The sequence below is a fragment of the Montipora capricornis genome, chromosome 6 (genome assembly GCF_036669925.1).
Source record: "Montipora capricornis isolate CH-2021 chromosome 6, ASM3666992v2, whole genome shotgun sequence".
NCBI lineage: Eukaryota > Metazoa > Cnidaria > Anthozoa > Scleractinia > Acroporidae > Montipora > Montipora capricornis.
Window position 1 is genome coordinate 50,723,780 of NC_090888.1, and position 9,960 is coordinate 50,733,739.

Consider the following 9,960-nt stretch of genomic DNA (forward strand, 5'->3'; position numbering starts at 1 on the left):
ACATACGACCATATGATTCCTAATAATTGTCTTTACTAGTCAAACGACAAATTGTTTCCATGATTTCCATGAAAGTTTGGGTACAAATTTATTCCGATAGTTAACAACTTCGTTTAGGCGTTAAATTGTTTTGAAATTACTGGCTCGCGGCATCTCAAGGGTAGCTGTAATTTCGACTTCACCTGGTGCAGCGGTTTTCAGATGGAAATTTTTTCTGGCGTGACGTCAGTGCTCTACTACGTGGAGGTTCATGAAGAGGTAAAATGGGCACTGGGATTGACCTGATTTTTCGGTGGGAAAATGAAATTTGATCACTGGAAACTGGGATTTTGTTACTGGGAATGGGAGATAAAGAGTCCTTGGTGCAAATGCATTATCCGAGGTTATCAGGTATTAGTTCTGCTCAAAATTCCTGATATCAAATATTTTATGCGGTCTTCTTGTGTGCCTTGCCATTGCCATGTGAGAGTGAGGACCTTCCTGATGTTAACAGACTCACAACATTCCTACCTCTAATACGGCTTTATTAGGACGAATCAGCGCTCCTAAACCCACTGCAACCAATGCAATCACTCCAAAAGAACAAGCTCAGATGGGGTATTGGGCAAGACATAGAAATGTAAATGTGTCAGGCACAGGGACTGAAACGTCCTTGAACGTACCCTACCGATTTGCAAGACATTCGGCCTCGCGATTGTTGTGGGTCGACTGAAGAGGGCGAAGACTCTGAGGAGGATTCTTGTGAGGATACTTATGTTGATGAATTAAAGTATAATGATCTCAGTTATTCTGAAGGTGCCGTAGAGAAACGGGAAATTGCACCATTCAGAAAGCTTTCATGTACCGGATGATAGCAGTCCTTTTACGCTGACACTTGGGTAAGCAATCCCATGCAGCTACAAATTAATAGTTTTATTCCTCGCACCGTTTTTATTACTTCCATTGTCCAGTAATCTCATGTTTCGTTTTGAGACTTATCATACAACATATCGATGCTCTAAAATTATATTTTCCCTATTACAACTCAGGTTGGTATTTTAGTACCAGGGACTGTGATTTCTAAGAAATGTTGCTTGGGATTTTGTCCAAACTTGGAATGGGAAATGGGATTACCACCCCCGCTTCATGTCCCTGCACAACCTAGGCATCTTTACAGGTTATTGCGATGGTTTGCTGTGGTTTCCTTGCCTTTTTTTCCAACTCCATGTATAGTAGGATATCGTTAATTAGCGTTACACAGAAATCCGTCCAGGTTTCCAGAGCACGATGCAAACACTTGTGAAAGAGTTTGGACGAAGCAGACCATCCAAATGGAAACTTGAGTTATAAAGGAATTCGATTTGGCGCAGGGCTAACGCTTGACAAGTGGGCTTAAAAATCAGTCTTTTTACGGTAGTTAGTTTATATTTATCAACCCGTTTGATAAAAACAAATTTTCGTGTTTGACTCCCCATCGACTTGACACGAAGGTTTCTTCAGAATCTAACTCCTTTAATTATAAACAAATGCAAGAGTAGTTTGAAAAGCAGGGTACCTAGGCGAATTGGATGGCTTAGGTTTAGCTTTATTCTTAATTGGAAAAAAAAAGATCATTTTCATACTGTAGTATTGTGGGAACCCTTATCGTCATCATCACCATCATAATCTTCATCATCATCATCATCATCATCAATCTTTATTTAAACACGAAATGATATCATCGTACAATGATCTTCCTAAAATCGTGTGAATTTAGCCTATATTAATATTACAGTAACTACCAAACGTTTGAGATAAGATAATAAAATGCAATAAAAAAGTAACAGTAAAACGTTTTCGTAGTTAAAGTGGTAACAAATCTCTCCCACTTAATGAGTTTTTTTAAATTGCTCAAATTGGGACGCTGTCTGGTCTTGAGGGGTATTTTGTTCCATAGACCAGATCCCATGAAGTGTAGGATCCCTTTAGAAAACGCAGATCTTGGTCTGGGGATATAAAAATTTGATTTTGAGTTCCTGAGATTGTGCAAGTGCACACTTGAAATATTAGTAAAAATCAGCTTTAAGTACGGCGGGGAACGATTATTATGAACTTTGCACATCATAACAGCCAGCTGTTTAAGTCTTTTTATTTCTAGTTTTTCCCAGTCAAGTTCATCCAACAGATCACCCGAGGAATCCCCATAACCGGAAAAGGTGACAATTCTAGCAGCCCTATTCTGCAGCTTTGAAGTTTTTTTTCTGATAACCCTTACCAATACAGCCTCATACGGGACTGCAATAACAAAAATAGGGCATAGTTGTTCTAGTTCCACGTGGTACGGTAGGACTAACTCGCCAGACTGCAAGAGCAGCCGATATTTTCTTTGAGATAGCATCATTGTGTAGCCGCCATGTAAGAGAATCATCAATGTGGACTCCAAGGGGTTTATATTTGACAAACCGCGATAAAGTGGTGTGTTACGAACTCTAACTTTAAAGTTGTCATGAGTCTGGGATAATTTGTTTTGGCTCCCTATAAGCATGTACTTTGTTTTCTTGACATTTAAAGCTAAGTTATTTGCTCTGAGGCATGGTTTAATTAATTCCATATCACGATTCATTTTATGTTTAAGGACATAAGGGTCGTCTGTAGATGAGGAAAGAGTAGTATCATCTGCTTACATTCTTGGTTTTGAGAACAAATTGCATGATGGAAGGTCATTGATATAAATAGTAAATAACAGAGGTCCAAGAATAGAGCCCTGTGGAATGCCCCATGTCAGATTACAGAAATCAGATTGGGTCCCATTTGTAAAAGTTACCTGTCTTCGTTCACGTAGGTGGGACTGAAACTGCCTAATAGATTGAGAATTGACCCCATAGAGTCTAAGCTTTCCTAGTATGATGTCATGGTCCATGCATGGTATCAAAGGCTTTCTTCAAGTGTAGAAACATTATAGGAGGTCCGAGAAGTTATAATTTTGGCTTCAAATTAAACCTCTAGAAAATTGAGCTTGAAGATTTCGCGTGCAATTCACGCGGGTCTGCTGGATAATTCCTGCCCCTACTTGAAAGCCAATTATGCTGAGCCAATCACCGTTCGGGCACGTGCTAAGGTAGCAGGTCACGCGTGAAGGCTGTCAATTGACACCCAATCCTCTCTCGCGTAAAAAAAAAAAAAAAAATGAGTGAGACACCCAAATTTACTTTTACCGAGACCTTAAGGCAGTTAAGCTGTGAGTAACTATAAGTGCCGCCTCTTTCAGTAAACGTGCAGAAATGTTATCAAGGCCACTAGCCTTATTACACGGTATTTTGCGAATTAAATCGAAGATCTCTAGATATGATACCTCTGATAAATTAAATGTTTGTTCTGATGGCTTAATGTAATGAGGCTGTAGAAGACAATATTCTTGGTCAAGTAATCGAGAAGTGTTACGACAGTTAGTTACGAGAAAAAATGTCTTCTACAACAAGAGGATACCCTCACAACGGAGAAGGCCCAAACGCTGGAAATAGCGATAGAGAATGCAAAGAAGAATACTTGCTTCTTGGAGGAGAAAACCTCAAAGTTTCCCCAGGGAAATATGACGTTAATCAGATATTAAACAAGTTATACAAAACTTCTACATTATCCAACGCAAAAACAAAGTGCTCTTTTAGATGTGGAAGGGGTGATCATCAACTCATGATGACAAATGCCGAGATAAAAGTGCTGAGTGTTGGAAATGCAGAAAGATTGGACACTACGCAAAATACTGCAGATCAACTGGTGCGGAGAAAGAGGAACGCAAGGTGAAGGCTGTATAGCAGACATGCCAAGGTACAGATGAGTACCACCATGAATACGTTTACTTTGCTAGTAAGGAAGGGGGAATAGACTTAACGATTGATGTTGAATTAATGGTAAACAAGTAGAGAAATGAGCATTGACACTGGTTGAGCTAGAGCCTTGCTTCCTAAATGATGGTTTAGACTAACATAGACAGACGAGTCCCCTGAAACAAGCAAATGCCACGTTTTTGGCATTTGGAGAGGGAGAGCTCAACTGTTTGGGAACATTTGAGGCAGATGTGAACTGTAAAAACCAAGAGATCGTGGAGCCAGTGTTTGTGATTGATGTTGATGGACCACCGTTACTGGGGAAGAGTGCTGTTCACGCCCTTACTCTAGTAGAGATCTATGCTGTTGATGACGGGGCCATCACATGAAAGGGAGTGCATCTTACAAGAGTATACAGATGTCTTTAGTGTTCAAGAAGTACGAAATTGATATCAAAGTCAACAAGGAAGTGTTTCCGAAAGTCCAGAGACCTCGATCAGTGCCTGTACCTTTAGAATCAAGACTAAAACAAGAAATTGAAAGAATGATACACAAAGATGTGATTGAAGAAGAAAGAGCTTCGTGGGAATCACCAGTAGACATTGTTTCAAAGGAAATTGTGAGCTGAGGATCTGCGTAGATCTCAGAGGGGTGAATAAGGCTGTAATATGAGAAAGCGGGTCTCCGATTCCCCGATGATCCAAGCTGATCTGCTGCGTCAACTCAGTGGAGCAAAGATCTTTTAACATTAGACCTAAGGGAAGCATATCGGCAAATACGGTTGTAAGAGGGGTCAAGAGAGATCGCTTTTTTTTATGGCAGCTGGAAAGATCTACCAGTTAAAAAAATGCCATTTGGGTTGGCCTTAGCTCCAGAGGCTTATCAAAGAGTGGTGAGCATCGTATGTGAAGGGCTGACTGGTGTGTTGAACTACTTTGACGATGACGTCGTTGTGTACGGATCGATCCCAGAAGAACACTGGAGGAACCTATGGGCAATGTTGGATACCTTGCAGACCTCGGGGCTTAGGCTGAATGCAAAGAAATGTGTTATGGGAGTGTCCCAATTGAAATTCCTAGGACATATTATTTCAGCTGAAGGGGTTCAACCATACCCAGAGAAGGTGAAAGCCATTCTCGATGCTCCTTTGCCAGAGGATCAAGCTCAACTACGCTCATTTCTCGGTAGCATCACATACTTGACTCAATACTTGCCTCATGTAGCAACAGTTATTGCCCCTCTAAGGAAGCTCACACAAAAGGGTGTACCATGGAGGTAGCCAACAGCATAGAAATCAGCTTACGAAGGAATTAAGGAACTGATAACCAAGGCCGCGTGATGACTTTTTCCCCTGCAACTTGACCTTTTATATGCTAATTTATTGTATTTTTAAAACCTTTGTACACTTTATTGCTGTCCATCTTTTATTTCATTTTATGTCAAAATATTTTTATGATTTAATGCTAGTGTGTTAATATTGTTTTCCTTATATATCTTGTTATAGTGTATCGTTACATTTGTTATAGTGTCAGTAATTCATACTGAGCCTGCAGTATGTATGCGGTTATTGTAAAACCCATGTGCTCTTGAATTAATACAGTTCTTAGTTGATCCGCCATCTTGCGTGCAGTTGTCTGTTTGCCCGAGAACATAACATTTCTGGCGACGAGGATTCGAGCGACCATGCCCAGCCTCGGCAAAATAGAGGAGTTCAATTCAGCAACTACAAGTATCAACCGCTACCTAGAGCGACTGGAACAATATTTTGTGGCAAACAGTGTTCCCGCCGATTCTGCCGAGTCACACAAACGAAGAGCAATCCTAATTTCTGTTATTGGCGCCAAGGCCTACGATGTTCTTTAGGATCTCTGCTCACCGACTCCTCCTTCTGAGAAAACGTATGCACAGCTCACCACTACCCCAAAGAATCATTTTGCACCGAAGAAACTTGTTATCGCCGAAAGATACCGATTCCACAATTGTACACAACGCGAAGGCGAGAGTGTCACAGCGTTTGCTGCTAACCTGAAATATCTGGCCTCAAATTGCCAGTTCGGCACTCACCTGGATGAAGCTTTACGCGATCGTTTTGTCTGTGGTCTTTGCAGAAAGGAGACACAAAAGAAACTGCTAACCGAGGAACACACTTTCGATGCAGCACTGAAGATCGCCCTCGGCGCCGAAGTTGCTTAGAAAGATGTTGCTGCGTTCTCGCAAGAAAGTTGTGCTTCTGTTAACAAAGTCGACTCGGGTAATCGTCGCAGTTTTCCGCCTACCCAACGTCGTAAGGGTCCTGGCAAGCGAGGCAAGTTCAATTCGTCGGGTAGTGACATTAAAGACCCCTCGGAGTGTTTGAACTGCGGAAAAACAGGGCACCCACGTTCTCAGTGTAAATACAGAAACTACACGTGTCATTCGTGTGGTAAGGTTGGTCACATGCACATGGAGGCATGCAAAGGGAAACTTCAGAAAGTGCATCAGCTGGAAGTACCAGAACTCCCTCAAACTAGTTCTCTCGATGATTCAGTTGATCCTTTTTCCTTCTCGCTGTATACTCTGAGCTCAGGCCAGCAAGGTATCGAGATACCCGTTGAACTGAACGGCACCTCTCTTTTGATGGAATTAGACACTGGTGCAGGCATCTCAGTTATTTCAGAAGATACTTACAAGAAACACTTCAGTGGTACACCCCTCATGCCGTCCAATACTCGCCTACGTGCATACACAGGACACCCACTCACGATACACGGGCAACTTATTGCACACCTAAAGTACCAAGACCAGAGCGCCGATGTCCCCTTTCTTGTTGTTGAAGGCTCAGGCCCATCCCTTTTTGGAAGAGACTGGCTGTCCCAAATAAGACTCGACTGGACGAAGATCTGCAATATTCGCGTATCGGAGACAGACCTCCCACAGGGCGTGGCTTCCCAGTTGCGCGCAACTATCCGGAATCACCCTAACGTTTTCAAACCAGGCCTCGGAACCGTCAAAGGAATCACAGCCAAACTAGAGCTGGAACCTGACGCACGTCCCAAGTTTTGCAAGGCTCCTTCTGTTCCCTATGCTCTTCAGGAAGCTGTTGAAGCTGATTACAACCGTCTTGAGTCAGAAGGCATTATCGAACGGGTGGAGTTCAGTGAATGGGCTACCCCAATGGTTCATGTTCCCAAGGCAGATGGAACTACACGCTCTTGTGGTGATTATGCGGTTACTGTCAACCCCCAGCTTCACGTCCCTCAGTATCCTATTCCCCTCCCGGAGGATGTCTTTTTGAAACTGCGGGGTGGACAACGTTTCACTAAGCTCGATTTAAAGAGTGCCTACCAACAACTCCCTTTTGATCCTGAAAGCCAGCAGTTCGTTACCATCAATACGCACAGAGGTCTTTACCGCTACAAAAGGTTACCCTTCGGTATTGCGTCTTCACCCTCTCGGTTCCTGCGCACTATGGACATCATCCTTCAGGGTTTAGATCAGGTGGCGAGTATACAAGATGACATTCTTATTACTGGCAAGGATGACGAAGAACCAAGAGAAAATGAGGGGACAGAGACGGAGGCTCAGGGCGTTGGCCGTGATATGTCATGTCCACGAAAGTTATTTTTAGACGAGCGGAAGTCTTTGTTCTAGGGGAAGTCTGTCATCCGAGACGTCCGCATGCAGTCTTGCCTCGCTCTTAGGTTCTTAGTGAAAACAGAAAATGACGGCGCACGTGGAAGGCTGATGAATATTTATTTTCTTTCAAGCATCGGATCGAGGTAGGCCAGCATGCGGACGTCTCGGAAGACTTCCGCTCGTCTAAAAATAACTTTCGTGGACATGACATATCCCAAGGGCTGGACCGGGAGCCTCCTTCTCTGTCCCCTCATTTTCTCTTGGAAGAACACATTAAGAACTTAGACTGCGTCCTAGGCCGTCTAGACCATTATGGCTTGCGACTTCAACTAAGCAAATGCAAATTCATGCAGAAATCAGTAATGTACATGGGCTGTGTCATCTCTGCCAGAGGCATTTCTCCTACAGAGGAAAAGGTAGAAGCCATCCGACAAGCACCACGCCCTGAGAACCTCACCCAGCTGAGAGCCTTCCTCGGAATGATCAATTATCACGGCAAGTTTATACGAAACCTGAGCTCTATCCTCCAACCACTCAATCAGCTTCTCCAAGGTAACCAAGAATTTAAGTGGTCCCCCCGGTGCGAGGAGGCATTTAAAAAGGCCAAGGACTCACTCTCATCCTCTCATGTATTGGTTCATTATGACCCGAGCCTTCCTGTTATTCTTGAGAGCGATGCAAGCCAGTATGGCATCGGAGCAGTCACATTTCACCGTACCGCTTCCCTAATGGTGATGAGCGACCTATTGCATATGCCTCCAGGTCCTTGAACTCATCTGAGAAAAACTACAGTCAGATCGAGAAGGAAGGTCTTGCCATTATTTTTGGGGTCACTAAATTTTACATGTATCTCTTCGGGCGCAAGTTTACTCTGCGAAGTGATCACAAACCCCTGTTGAAAATATTTGCTCCGGATTCTGCGACTCCAGTTCTGGCTGCTGCTAGACTGCAACGCTGGTCCCTTCTTCTCTCTTCGTACCACTGCGAAATTGAGTTCAAGTCATCTGCTGAGTAGCCAGCGCTGACGCCTTTCAAGGCTCCCACTTCAGTACAGGAAAGATGCAAGTGTGGAAGAGGAAATCTTCCACGTGGCTCCTCAGCAGTTAAAACGACACCCAGTTTCTGCCGCAGAAATTGCCAAGGACACATATAGGAACCCTTTGTTAACGAAAGCACTGTTGCTTACGCAGAATGGTTGGCCCATTAATCACTGCGACGATCCTGACCTCAAGCCATACTTCACTCGCAGACACGAACTCTCTGTGGAGCTAGGCTGCCTTATGCGGGGTCTGCGAACTGTCATACCTCCTTCCTTAAGACAAACCATTCTGGCAGAATTACATGAAGGCCATCCTGCAATTGCACGCATGAAATCAATAGCACGCAGTCATGTTTGGTGGCCGAAAATAGATCAGGAGATTGAACAGGTTACCCGTGAATGTCAACCGTGCAACAAAAACCGCAAGGCTCCTCCAGCCTCACCGCTTCTTCCATGGTCTTGGCCAACAGCTCCATGGCAACGTGTTCAGGCAGATTTTGCCACCCATCAGGCAAAACATTACCTCATCATGGTCGACGCCCACTCTAAGTGGCCTGAAGTGATTGGTCTCATGAAAACAACAACAGCCAACTCAACCATTAATGCCATACGTAATATTTTTGCAAAATACGGTCTACCAACCCAAGTAGTCAGCGACAACGACCCACCCTTCCAGTCTAAAGAGTATGAAGAGTTCCTGCGTCAAAATGGCATTCAGATAATTTTAGTCTCCCCTTACCATCCCTCCTCAAATGGGTTGGCTGAGCGGTTTGTGCAGACTTTCAAGTATGCAATGGAGTCATCAGCTGACGATCCTGCAAGCTCTATACAGCGACGGATTCAGAATTTCCTCTTATCCTACAGAGGCACACCATACGCTACAACCGGCTCATCCCCTTCCAAGCTATTCTTGAAGCGAGAACTTCGCACTCGATTGTCTTTGGTTACACCCGATATTGGATCTCGCGTGGCCGGCCAGCAGGACAAAATGAAGTGCAATCACGACAAGTTTGCAAAGTTCAGGGAGATAGCTGTAGGCGACTGTGTTCTAGAACGTGACTACCTATCGGGACAGAAGTGGCAACCTGGTACTGTCGTACAGCAATCATCACCTACTTCTTTTCAAGTCCAGTTGAACAATGGACGGAATTGGAGGAGACATGTTGACGATGTACTTCAAAAGACCCCCAGTTCTGCTGTGACTCATTCCAGCTCTGTCGAAGTTACATCTGATCAATCTACAGAAGGCGTTACTTCTCCCAGTACCGGAAGCAGTACACCCCCACCCGAAGAATCTGAATCAGCGGAGTCGCCAAGCACACCTATTCCTCCCACCCCTGCTCCGCGTCGGTCCAAAAGTGCTGCTAAACCACCACACAGACTGGTTGAAGAAATGTACTAAAACCGTTAAGTCTCCCCTTAATGACATTGAACTGTGCTTCTAATAGTTTTGTTCCTTTTCTTAAACTTTTTATCATTTAGAGTGTTTTTAACAGTTGAAGTGTACTTCCATTTCTTGTCGCA